This window comes from Amblyraja radiata, chromosome 20, assembly GCF_010909765.2.
Source record: "Amblyraja radiata isolate CabotCenter1 chromosome 20, sAmbRad1.1.pri, whole genome shotgun sequence".
NCBI classification, from domain to species: Eukaryota; Metazoa; Chordata; class Chondrichthyes; order Rajiformes; family Rajidae; genus Amblyraja; species Amblyraja radiata.
This window is the reverse complement of record NC_045975.1, coordinates 13647414-13660852: the sequence shown is the minus strand read 5'-3', so window position 1 is coordinate 13660852 and position 13439 is coordinate 13647414. Positions and strand designations below refer to the sequence as shown.

The following is a 13439-nucleotide window of genomic DNA, read 5'->3' as shown; positions in this document are numbered from 1 at the left end:
TTCAATGGTTCAGAAATCCTGATGATCCACCATCTGTCTCAGTCGCACATCATGCAAGCTGGAGGTCCAGAGTGAGGCCTGTGGCTAGAGTCAAGGTTAGGGGTCCAGACCACCAGCAGTCACGAATGTGAGTGGGTATGCTTCTGGAGCCAGCGTCTGCTGTACCTGCTCTATTTAAACTAAGTTTCAATGCAAAATGTATTGTATTACTTTGTACCATGGATAAAAAGTGAACTAAAAGTATGGTTAGGAATTAATAGGAGTAACATCAAATAGTCCAGAAATCTACCACCAAATGTCCTAAGAGGGACAGATTATCATAAGATTTCGGAGCAGAATTAGGCCATCGGCCCCTCAAGCCTACTCTGCCATTCAATCATGGCTGATCTATCTTTCTCTCTCAACCCCAGTTTCCTGCCTTCTCCTTGTAACCTTTGACACCCTTAATAACCCATCAATCTCCACTTTAAAAATACCCAATGACTTGGCCTCCCCACCATCTGTGGCAATGAATACCACAGATTCACCATCCTCTGGCGAAGGAAATTCCTCCTCAACTCCATTCTAAAGGCACATCCTTTTATTCTGAGGCTGTGCCCTCTGGTCCTAAACTCTCCCACAATTGGAAATATTCTCTCCACGTCCACTCTATCTAGGCCTTTCGTTATTATCACAGTTTTATAGAATGGGAATGAACAGCAAATTTCCTTTCCTAAAGCACATTGTTGAACAAGGTGTCACTGTTACTGATAATAGCTATAAATGATGAATTATTTAACTGAATTTCAACCTCCCATCTGCTTGGGATGGATTTGAACTTGGGAGCCCTGGATCATTAGCTGCAGACTCTGAATGACTTGTTCAATAATTTAACTTGGCCATGGGTTGAGAGTTTTCCCTCAGAGAAAGCAATCTGAGCAAGGTTCATTGCAAGTCCGCTCTGCTTGGAATTTAAATCTAATTCCTAATTAAAACGTTCTAATAGAATAATAATAGAATATAAATGTTCCTAGGACGTATCTAAATTGACACTTTGCAGTTGCAGGGGGTGTGTAGACATTTTCAGATCCTAAAGATGCCTTTTCTTTTTGTTGATTTATGGGGCACAAACGGCACTAGAAAATCTTGCATTTATTGTCTGTTGACTATAGCTCTGCCTTCAACATCATAATTCCATCGATAGTAATCTCCAAACTTCTGGAGATGGTGCATCTGGAATGATGCATTCTTAGTCTCTTACTATACTCCCTATGCACTCACAACTGTGTGCCCAAATTCGGCTCAAAGTCCTTCTACAATTTTGCACTTGACCCCCATTGCATCGCAAACAATTACACGATGACGTACGGGATGGAGATAAAGAATTTAGTATATGGTGTAGGGAGAAACTGCAGATGCTGGAATAAACTAAAGAGAGTAACATGGTGTCAAGAAGAAGGAGTTAATTATTGACCAGGAATATTGGTGGAGTATATATCCCAATCAGCATCAATGGTACCAAAGTGGACATGGTTGAGAGCCCCAGTTCCTTGGCGTAAATATTACCAACGACATGCCGTGGACCAAACAAATTGACCTGTCCATCGTACAGAACAGACTCCTCACCATTGACTCCATTTACACTTCATGCTGCCTTGGTCATTCCTTCTTTTCCCTGTCCCATTGAGCAGAAGATACAGAAGCTTGAAAACATGCACCAGACTCAGCTTCTTCCCCTCTGCTATCAGACAACTGGACAGTCCTTCCATAGGTACAGTCCGATTCTCCTCTGCCTTATTACAGACATTGGACTTTGTCTGTGGAACCATTATGCTAAAATGCTGAGAACTATATTCTGCGCTCTGTATCTTTACCTTCGTTCTACTTATTGTACTTGAGTTTGGCTTGATTTTATTTATGTATAGCATTTTCTGATTTGATTAGAAAGCATGAAAAACTTTTCACCACCTTCTTTACTACCATACTTTCATTTTCTCTGAGTTTTATTGTGCTGCCCTTTGATATCACTAACTGTAGGACTCCAGGCAAAATACAGAACAGGATTCCTCTTGAGCGCCTTGGAATGATTAGGAAAGAAATGCGGACTCTCTTATTGATAAAACGTTATTGCAATATCAATGCAGTGCCAATGTGGATGGGTGAGGAAAAAGAGTGGGAACATGAAGAATAATTGTGTAGAAATAAAAAGAGCGTGTGGGTTTGACTTTAAAGTTTCTCTTTCCATTCAATGAACGTTGAGGTGGAGCTTAATGAAACAGTTTTTGTGGTTGCTCAGAGGAAATTCGTTCAGGATCTGTCAATGAAACAGTTGCGCCACTTCCATCTGCAAATAAACTATCTTGTGAATGCAGCAGAGTGTCATGGTTCCAATGCAGCCTCCATCATTAAAATGGAAAGTGCAACAGTTTTTAACAATCAGAATTCAAGCATTCGCACCATTTCTATGCAAAAGGCAAAGGACGCTTTAAACAGAGAAGGAAACGGCATCAGATTTTTAATCAGAGCAATCTTCTTCAATATATAGAATGGCACATGGAAGGCAGCAATTATTATGTTCTCAGTTCTGCTGTAGGTATTAGGAATCAATCACATCAACTAAGGCTGGCACAGTTGCACTTGCTTCCCTGAAGATAGTTAGTGAGCTGCCAGACTTTTGGACTATTGACAAAGATAAGAAAATATTTGAAGTCGAGTCCCACGTTCCTTTCAATGGACAAATAATGCTTCAAGTAAACAAACTTACATCTGCTAATACCACAAGAGAATTCCAAACAGGGGCGACAGGCCCAAGAATTTCACAATTTGCCTCTTCAGTGATAAAAGTACAGCAATGTTCACAAGTTAATATTTGTAAATTGCAAAAAATTGAACTTTGTCAGACAATTCTAAAGGTTGCATTGATCTTTGTAGAATTATATTAATGTATGATTTCATTTAATATAGTATTAGCTTCTGCTTCAGTAAAAACACTCTCCTATCCAACAATGCCTGAGAAACAAGTACAGGGCAAAATTCAGGGTGACCTGCCCAGCATGTAGAAGGTTTGTCTATTTTGTACGACACAATGGCCTAATTTGCAAACATAACTGACATGTCCAGTTGCCCATTTACAATTCTGCATGCCACTCTTATAATGACTTTGGCCATTAGTCTCTCAACGAGGCTCAAGGAATGGCACCTCAGCTTCTAAATAGGCATATTGTAGCATTCACAGAATTCAAAAATTTTAACCGACGGTTTCATTTCCACCATTCTCTATTTCACATTTTCATCATCAATCATATTTTCATTTTACAATTTCTGAGCAGGTCTACATTCCCCACTTACTGCCACCCCCAGACTTTCTGCTTCTTTATGTAGCCATTGCCACCAAATCTCAACCTGCACCATCCCCATTAGTTGCCTAATCTCTTTTGTCCTTTGTTCACCCTCTCTCCCAAATTCATCACATGTTCTCCGCATCTCCAACTATCCCCTGCTCTGATAAAATGATCTTATTCAGAATCTTTGTTTATGTCTCTCCATAGAAGCTTTTCGACCCGAGTATTTTGTTTTACCATTTTTCCTACAAATTCCCAGCATCAATTGTTTATGTGTTAATGCAAGTTCCCCCAAGCTACCCATGTACAATCCATCTCTTCCCTTTCCATAGACATACAAGAAAGGGCATGTACATTGGGATGCACGTTTTAAGCACCAATGTCCATAGCTGCAAAAAAATGCCCAACTCATGTGAAAAATCAAATACTGCAGATGCTATTTAAAAAATAGAAAACACTTGAAATATTCAACAGGTCAGGACGCATCCGAGGAAAGATACACAGAGTTAACATTTCAGTTTGTCAGAACTGCAAAGGAGACAAATGCATGTAAATCTGCAGGCTGGGTTGGGGAGGGGATATATCTGATAGGGTAGAACCAGGGTGACCGTGGGGATAAGCAGTAAACAAGGTGATCTGGTCAATGAGTAAATGGGAGCAGTTAGAACATGGACAAAAGAACATAGAAGAATGTGGGAGTTGCAAGATTCAGAGCCTGGGGACAAACCCGACAGGCCACGCTGGGGCATGTTCTCCACTCCCAAAGAGAGAAGGGGGCAGGAAACAGATTAAACAAGCATATCTAATATTACAGACAAGTGATTGATAGACAGACAAAATGTTACCTATGGGTTAGTTGTAGAATTGTAGAATTCAGCATTATATCCAGAAGGCTGCAAAGTACCCTGACAAAAGATGAGGTGCCATTTCTCAAGCCTTTGTTGAGCCTCACTGTCATAATACAGGGGCCCACAGATCGATAGGTCAGAGTGAGAAAGGAAATTAAAGCAGAAGGCAACAGGAAGCCCAGGGTCACCTCTGCTGACTGAACAAAGGTGCTCTGTGGCTCAATCACCACATCTACGTTTGGATTCTCCAGCATAGGGAAGAACAAATTGTGAATGCCAAATGCAGTACACTAGATTGGAAAAAGTGCAAGTGAATCACTGCTTCTCCTAGAAAAATTGTTTGGGTCGCTGGTTGGTGTTAAGGGAAGAGGTGAAATGACATGTGTTGCATTGGCTGTGCCTGCAAGGGAAAGTACTGTTAGGTAGTGGGTGAGAACAGAAGAGTGGGTCAGGCAATCCTGAAGGGAACAGTCCCTGCAAAAAAAATGGGGAAGAGAGGGGATGTGTCTGGTTGTCGACTTTCTTTGAAGGAGGCCGAGACAGTGGGGAAAGGATTCTTGAATGTGGTGGAAGGAGAGGGCCGGGGAACTCTATCCTTGTTCGGTGCCAGAGGATAAGGTGTAGAGTACAATTACGGAAAATGGATGAGATACACTCTCCTAGAATGACTATTGCTTCAAGTTCTCATTAATGCTTACTGATTCTCTATATACATAAAACTCCCATCTTGTCCTCTTCCGGTATGCGTTGTTTTTAAATTTGCGCAAAAAACAGTACCCGATAGCACTACACCTTACTCGCCATTCTCCTGTGCTGCAAGTACAAGTTTTGTTCCGATCAGTGAAATAGTACAAAAGTTATGAAGGTTTAAAAATCATAAAAACTGCCCCTTCTGGCACCCGTTGTCAATCACCAGCGGGAGGAGAATAAAGCTGAAAGGAGCAGTGTGTTGAGCAGCGTGCGGGGAGTGAGCAGTGTGCGGGGAGTGAGCAGCGTGCCGGCTGATTCTGCGCCGACCAGCACGACGAGCCGGTGAGTTGAACCGGAAGCCTCTGAGTGAAGCCGGAGTGGGACTAGTGAGGCCGAAAGCTGAAGGTGCGGGGTGAGCAGAGTGCGGGGTGAGCAGTGCGAGCTGCGTCTGCGGCGACCACCCACCCTTCCTCCACCCCCTTCCCCCACACCCCCCTCCCCACTTAGTCTAGTTGTTTCTTAAAACTGCCCCACATTATAATTTCTAAAATGTTCCCCAGCTGAGATGAAACTGACTGGCCTGTAGTTTCCTGACATATTCTTGCCTTCCTTTGTGAACAAGGCCTGTTGTATTTGCCTTTTTTCAGTCCTTTGCCAGCTTCCCCACCAACCAGAATTAGCAATTATTCATAGTAAACTTTAGTGAACAAGTACACAATCTGATTGAAGCACTAAAATGCACAAATGCACTCAAGATAGAAGTGTGAAGTAACCATCAACTCTGCAACTTCTCACTTTTCTAATTCTAATAGAGAGTTAAATACAAACTGCTGGAGGAGCTCAGGCAGCATCTGAGGAGGGAAATGGGCAGAGAACGTTTTGGGTTGAGACCGTTTATCTATACTGAAAGAGTAAAGGGATAGCCCGTATAAAGTATGTGGGAAGGAACTGCAGATGCTGGTTTAAACCGAAGATAGACACAAAATGCGGCAGTAGCTCAGCAGGACAGATGGCATCTCTGAAGAGAAGGAATGGGTGACTTTTCAGGTTGAGTCCCTTTATCAGACTGAGAGTCAGGGGAGGGGGAGATACAGAGATAAGGAAGTGTAAGGTGGACATCAAAGGAGGTGGAGATCAAGGAAAATGTAGAATAAATCATTGTTAGCTAGGAGAAGGTAACAACAAAGCAAACGGAGAAGGTAACAACAAAGCAAACAAAGCAAATCAGGGACAGTTAGGCTGGACAAAGAACTAGGAAGGGCGAGGGATGGAGAGAGAGGGGAAGCAAGGGTTTCTAGAAGTTAGAGAAGTCAATATTCATACCGCTGCGGTGTAAGCTGCCCAAGCGAAATATGAGATGCTGTTCCTCCAAGTTGTGCTGGGCCTCACTCTGACAATTGGAGGAGGCCCAGGACAGGCAGGTAAATGTGGGAATGGGAGGAGGAGATAAGGTGTTTAGCAACTGGGAGATCAGGTAGGTTTAGGCAGACTGAGCCAGTATAAAGTGGTTTATTGTCAGCTGTCCATTTCTCTTCACAGATGCTGCCTGGCCTGCTGAGCTCCTCCAGCAGTTTGTTTCTTTATCCAGAATCCAGCATCTGTAATCTCTTGTGTATCTGATACAGGGTAATTGACTTGAAATGTTATAACAAGGAACCGCAGATGCAGGTTTATAGATGCAAGAAAGATACAAAATGCTGGAGTAACTCGGCAAGTCAGGCAACATCTCTGAAGAACAAGAATGCATGATGTTTCGGGTTTGGGCCTTTCTGGATCTCTTAGGGCTTGAATACTTTATTTTATTGTCACATGTGACCCACCTTTAGATCCACCCTTAATCTCTCTCCACCCCCCCCCCCCCTCCCCCATGCTGAAACCACCCAAATGTTGGCTGCTTTCTCTCCCCTCAAAAGCTGCAGACCGATATATTATCTCTGGACCCACTGTTTTTTATTGTTTCAATGACTGTTCAATTCGCTGCCACTTCCCTCCCAACAATACCAATCCTGAAGGTCTGCTCAACACGACCTCTGCACATGACTTATAGTACCTTGTTAACCTCAATGGTTTCCGTTTCCCTTCTATTTAAAAATAAAATGTTGATCTAAACTGAATTCCAGATCCCTGTCTCATCCTTTAGGAAATGCCTCCAGCTATCTACTGTATTCCATGCGTTCGTAGTTTGGATTCACAGTTATGTTGAATCTATCCAGTATTTCAAATCATTATTCTCGTTACTTCCTGTGATCACCCATAATCCCATAATATCAGCACACGTGCTCTGACCTCTCCCTGCAACAGAAAGCGAACGAATCTGCAATACCACTTTACCCTTGGCCACATTTCCCTTCCCTTTGGACATCATGGATCACAAACTTACATAGGTCTTGAATTTGAATATCCCTCAGGATGTTTCTCCCATTTCACCTCCATCTGACTCCTCCCTCCAGTCCCACAGCTTGCTCTGTGTTCTGTCCTTTATGCTCCAATCCTGACAAATAAGTCCTCCACAGAGGCTACAACTTGATTCTTTATGTTCCCATCTCAGTGGCTTTGATCCTGACATTGAAATCTTCTGCTGTATTCATCTCTATCTTTGGCCAGACCATGGGTTCTTTCTCCAACCCCCAATTCACCTGAATCCTGCGGTCCCTCTTTCTGATTTATTACCCTGTCTAGATCCATTTGCCACAAACTCCTGATGCAACATTTGCTGACAAGGAGAGTGTTTTTCTGAATTGGTGAACTGACCTCTAACGTTCAGAGGCTGGATGTCTGGCACCTCCTCACACCTCCCAATGGAAGTATGTTTTTGTCACCCTGTAATGCAGGGCTGCCAACATTGGGTGAGAGTTGGGAGTGAGAAATTGATAGAGACCAAGCCTGAGAGAGCGTAGGGGGGGGGGGAGGATGTGGGAGGGGGTGGTACGGAGCTCATTGCATTTTTCAGCTTGAAATTGTGCAATCTGATGCATACTGTAGCGAGTCTTTTAACTTACACTTGAATGCAATATTTATGCTTTAAATTGGATTAGCTATGAATAAGGTTAGACTAAATTACATTCCTAATTACATTCCACAGTAGAGCCAGATTTCAATGTTTTTTGTTTGAAGTATTTTTAAGAGGTAACTTTTTAAGGGGTAACTTTTTCCACACAAAGGAGGTAGTTGAGGCAGGGACTATCCCAACATTTAAGAAACAGTTAGACTGATGCATGGATAGGACAGGTTTGGAGGGATATGGACCAAAAGCAGGCAGTGTAGCTGGGAGATGTTGGCGGGTGTGGGCAAGTTGGGTCGAAGGGCCTGTATCACTCTATGACTACATTATACCTCCACCATGCATCAATGCTTCAAAATCAAGTGGTCGAGTTTTATTGCCATATACTCAAGCATAGAAACATAGAAAATAGGTGCAGGAATAGGCCATTCGGCCCTTCGAGCCACAACTTCCCCAACATCGGGAATATTTTTCCTGCAGTTACAGTAAGTGGAAATCTAGCAGGCAAGCAGGATGCTTTCTCCAACCACCCCATTTGAAGGCCACTATCTTCCACCGCTTTTACCCAGTGCTTGGTACCTACTTCCAGCAGCCACTGATTGTCCTCCAGGATGCACCGAGCCACTGCCTGGTCCACGCCGGTCAACTGGGCGAATTCGGCACAGAGACTCTCACGGCAGCAGCGCAACGCGTCCGACGAACGCCCGGGACTCTTGGACTGAGGCTGCTCCATGGCGGGAGCTGCAGCGAGCGACTCGCCAGCCCTGCAAACACTCGCCAGCCCCCGCTCCCCGTCCGCATCTGCCCCCGCCACTCCAGCTCTCCAACAACCGCGGCCAATGCAGTTGATATTAGTTTTGAAATTCTCGTTGATCACAGAATTTCTCACGACAGAGCATGAAAAATTCTGTGATCAGCGTGAGAGCGTGAGAATTTGGCGAAATGCGAGATTCTCACACTCAATGCGTGAGAGTTGGCAGCTCTGCTGTAATGTGTCATTTCAGAAAATCACAAAAAAATAATTTCTCCTCCTCCAGCACAATATTAAATAATGTATCCTCCTCCTCCAACAAAAAATCAATCGTGCAGTCTTAAAATCTCTGATATGTTCCAATCACAAACACTGGATTAAAGTTGCCATGGATCTATCCAAACCAATGAATCCTTGATTCAGAGCTATCAATCTAAAGAACAATAAAGGTCACTGCGTCCAGACTCACAGACATGGCTCATGAATTCCATAGTTACAACATGGCAAAATGCGAAACGACCCAGGAATATCCTACTCATAAAAACAGACAAATCTAATCCAACTAATTACCAGAGACACAAGGAATTGCAGATGCTGAAATCTTGAGCAAAACACAAAGTGCTGCTCAGTGGATCAGACAGCATCCCTGTGATGCTGTTGCAAGCAAGCTGTTCATTGCACCCATACCTCACCATGCATGTGCAAATTACAATAAATTCAACTTGGCTACCAAGCCACTTTTGGATCTAAATTACCAACTTAATTTGGATACCAAATGCTTGAGTAGACCAGTTTCCCATGTGGGGGGCTTGCCAAGAGCCTTGTTAAATTCATTTTGGAATACCATGTATTTTTTGACCCTTCCAAAAATTCAATAATTATTCAGAATTCAATCAAATCAGTCAGGACTGCAAAGGCTGAAGAAGGGAGCATTTCTAAAAGCACATACTGTAAATGGCCACTAAATGGCCAGAACCCTCAAAGATGTTTTTTTTCAATTGCTTGTTATTCTCGAGTGATATGATAACCAAGTGTTTGCGCAGACACATGTAGCTGCCACTCCAGGTAGGGATTATCCAAGACAAAGTGTGTTGATTAATATCTTTGAAAAGGAGAAAAGATTTTTGTATTAGATAATATGCTGGTTGGGGGGGAAAAAAAGAGCAAAATCAGAGTGCAATAATGTTTGTGGGAAGTTTACCCTAAATGAAATAGGAAGAGGTGACTAAGGAAGAAATCAACTTTATTATGTATAGACGCAAAGAGATAAATGTTTTCTTGGTAATTTTGTTTTAAAAACAAGATTTTAAAATTAAATATGCTTTGAAATTATGTGGTTACCAAGTACATTAAATCAAAAGCCATTAATGCTTATACAGGTCTTTCTGTTGTATTTTCCAACTTCACCTTGCCCTGGAATGTCAATATTAGGACAATTTGCATTATAACACACATGCGCCATGCATAACCATGAATAAAACAACCAGTAGCAAGTATTAAATACTTCAAAGATTGTGGGATGGGTTAGTTGCAAACTGCTAACATTCCCAGGATTCTTGAGGGGCCCCAGGTGAACAGGAAAAATACAAATGTAAAAAGACTAAACAAGAATGGAGGAAGACAGAAAACAACAATTTAAAGCCAGTTAGACCAACACCAGTTACTGGAGTTTAAGAAGGAACTGCAGACACTGGCATATCGAAGGTAGAAAAGTTCTGGAGAAACTCAGCGGGTGCAGCAGCATCTGTCTGAAGAAGGATTTCGGCCCGAAACGTTGCCTATTTCCTTCGCTCCATAGATGCTGCTGCACCCACTGAGTTTCTCCAGCACTTTTGTCTATCTGTTACAGGAGGATTGCTTGGTCCATAATTATCCACAATCAATTTAAATCAATATGGTTTTATAAAAGGGAAAAACTGTTCGATAATTTTGATGGAGTCTTTTGAGAATGGAACAGAGTGGTAAATGGGGGTTCTAGTAGGGAGAGTCATAGAGCTGTCCAAGACAGAATCAAGCCATTCAACCCACTTTATCCATGCTGACCAAGTTACCATTCTGGGCTATTTGGCCCATAGCCACCTAAACTCTTCCTATACATGTATTTGTTGTGAGGAGTCAGAGTTGTATCTGCTTCAATAGTTATAAAGTTGCCCCAAGGTTTCTATTAAATCATTCCCATTCTCACCTTAAGCCTTTGCCCTCTAGTTTTAGAATCCTCTACCCCGGGGAAAAGATTGTGAAGATGTAGAGTACTTGGATTTCAAGAATGCAATGAATGAAGTGACATAGGATGTTTCCACACAACACAATGGCAACACTCTGTACTCCCTATATGGCAAGAATGTGTTTCCTCAGATTAGGAGACCAAAACTGTACGCAATCTCACCAAGGCCCTGTACAACTGCAGTAGAACCTCCCTGCTCCTATACTCAAATCCTTTTGCTATTAATGCTAACATACCATTCGCTTGCTTCACTGCGTGCTGCACCTGCATGCCTACTTTCAATGACTGGTATACCATGACACCCAGGTCTCGTTGCATCTCCCCTTTTCCTAATCGGCCACCATTCAAATAATAGTCTACTTTCCTGTTCTTGCCACCAAAGTAGATAACCTAACATTTACCCACATTATACTGCATCTGCCATGCATTTGCCCACTCACCCAGCCTATCCAAGTCACCTTGCAGCCTCTAGCATCCTCCTCACAGCTAACACTGCCCCAGCTTCGTGTCATCTGCAAACTTGGAGATGTTGCATTCAATTCCCTCGTCCAAATCATTAATATATATTGTAAATAGCTGGGGTCCCAACACTGGGTCCCCAATAGCTGGGGTCCCAACACTGAGCCTTGCGGTACCCCACTAGTCACTGCCTGCCATTCTGAAAAGGACCCGTTTTCTCCTACTCCCATATGGGTCAATATTGAAATGGCTAACAATTCTCCATTTTGGTGGCAAAAACAGGAAAGCAGACTATTATCTAAATGGTGGCCGACTAGGAAAAGGGGAGATGCAGCGAGACCTGGGTGTCATGGTACACCAGTCATTGAAAGTAGGCATGCAGGTGCAGCAGGCAGTGAAGAAAGCGAATGGTATGTTAGCTTTCATAGCAAAAGGATTTGAGTACAGGAGCAGGGAGGTTCTACTGCAGTTGTACAGGGTCTTGGTGAGACCACACCTGGAGTATTGCGTACAGTTTTGGTCTCCAAATCTGAGGAAGGACATTATTGCCATAGAGGGAGTGCAGAGAAGGTTCACCAGACTGATTCCTGGGATGTCAGGACTGTCTTATGAAGAAAGACTGGATAGACTTGGTTTATACTCTAGAATTTAGGAGATTGAGAGGGGATCTTATAGAAACTTACAAAATTCTTAAGGGGTTGGACAGGCTAGATGCAGGAAGATTGCTCCCGATGTTGGGGAAGTCCAGGACAAGGGGTCACAGCTTAAGGATAAGGGGGAAATCCTTTAAAACCGAGATGAGAAGTACTTTTTTCACACAGAGAGTGGTGAATCTCTGGAACTCCCTGCCACAGAGGGTAGTCGAGGCCAGTTCATTGGCTATATTTAAGAGGGAGTTAGATGTGGCCCTTGTGGCTAAGGGGATCAGAGGGTATGGAGAGAAGGCAGGTACGGGATACTGAGTTGGATGATCAGCCATGATCATATTGAATGGCGGTGCAGGCTCGAAGGGCCGAATGGCCTACTCCTGCACCTAATTTCTATGTTTCTAATAACAATGGAGTACCATAGGAATCACACTCCCTTCCCCCCCACACCACGGCACAAGAGCCCACTTACTCCACCCTTTTCCCACACACAACAGGGGTGCTCACGATCACCTGACCGACCCCCCCCCCCAACACACATCATCCTTCCATTGCAGGGATCACACACCCAATACCTCACAAAGAATCATCCCCTCCCACTCCAGAAGCTTAACACCTCCCTCCCACTAGGAATCTCACCCCCAACCACAGTGATCACTCACTCCCCCGCACTCCACATGAATCACAACACTCCCCCCTCCCACACACACACACAGGGATCACAGCCCTCCACACCCACCCCTCACTTAGGAATCACTCCCCTCCCACCACCCCCAGGAATCACAGCCCTCACCCTAACCCCTCAGGAATCACTCCATCCCGCCCACACGCCGCAGGAATCCCCACACACACACACCACACACGGGAATCACAGCCGTCCCTGCCCCGGCCCCAGGGACACACAACCTCTCCCCCGCCCTGGCCCTGTTGTGCCTGGGGCGGCTGTCGATCTGGCGCTGTGTAAAGCAGTCGACGCCGTTCTGGTTCCCGGCTGTGCCGCGCCATGTCCACCGCCCCCGCCCCCGCCAGGCCGCTCCACTCACCCCTTCTCTCGGCGACAGAACGAGCCTCATCGGTGTCCCTGGCAACGGCGCGGCGGCCCCGCCTTCTCTGGGCGGCGCGCGGTGCTCCGTGGAACCTGTAGTCCCCATTGACTCGCCAACGCTTCCGCAGGCAAGGATCACGGACTACATCTCCCGTCGACCACTGCGCGCGGGAGGCCTCGGGTCCTCACCGTGTCACACAACTGCGCATGCTCAATCAGAAATCGTCCATCCAATTCGCCTGTTCCAGTGATTAGACTCAAACCGCCCATACATAAATGTCCGTCAAAATTTAGAGCACTTTCATTTTTTTATTCATAGAAATTTTAATTTGAAAAGATATCTTACTCGTCCATCCCTTCTTTTCATTTGGCACTTACCCTGTCATTTTGATTATTCCCGCCCAAATAGTTTAACTGGTGATGGACTGGGTCGGCACCCAATCAGAGGATGGCT

General features: G+C 44.3%; 1 protein-coding gene across 2 annotated transcripts in view; it reads right to left on the bottom strand.

Annotated features, from left to right (window-relative positions):
- Window positions 1-13096, bottom strand: part of lrrc56 (leucine rich repeat containing 56) — a 90824-nt gene extending 77728 nt beyond the window's left edge. For both annotated transcript variants that reach the window (XM_033038876.1, XM_033038877.1), the window contains exon 1: window positions 12984-13096. The gene's annotated coding sequence lies outside the window, so the exon portion shown is untranslated. The remainder of the gene's footprint in view (window positions 1-12983) is intronic.
- Between the last annotated feature and the right edge of the window lie 343 nt (window positions 13097-13439).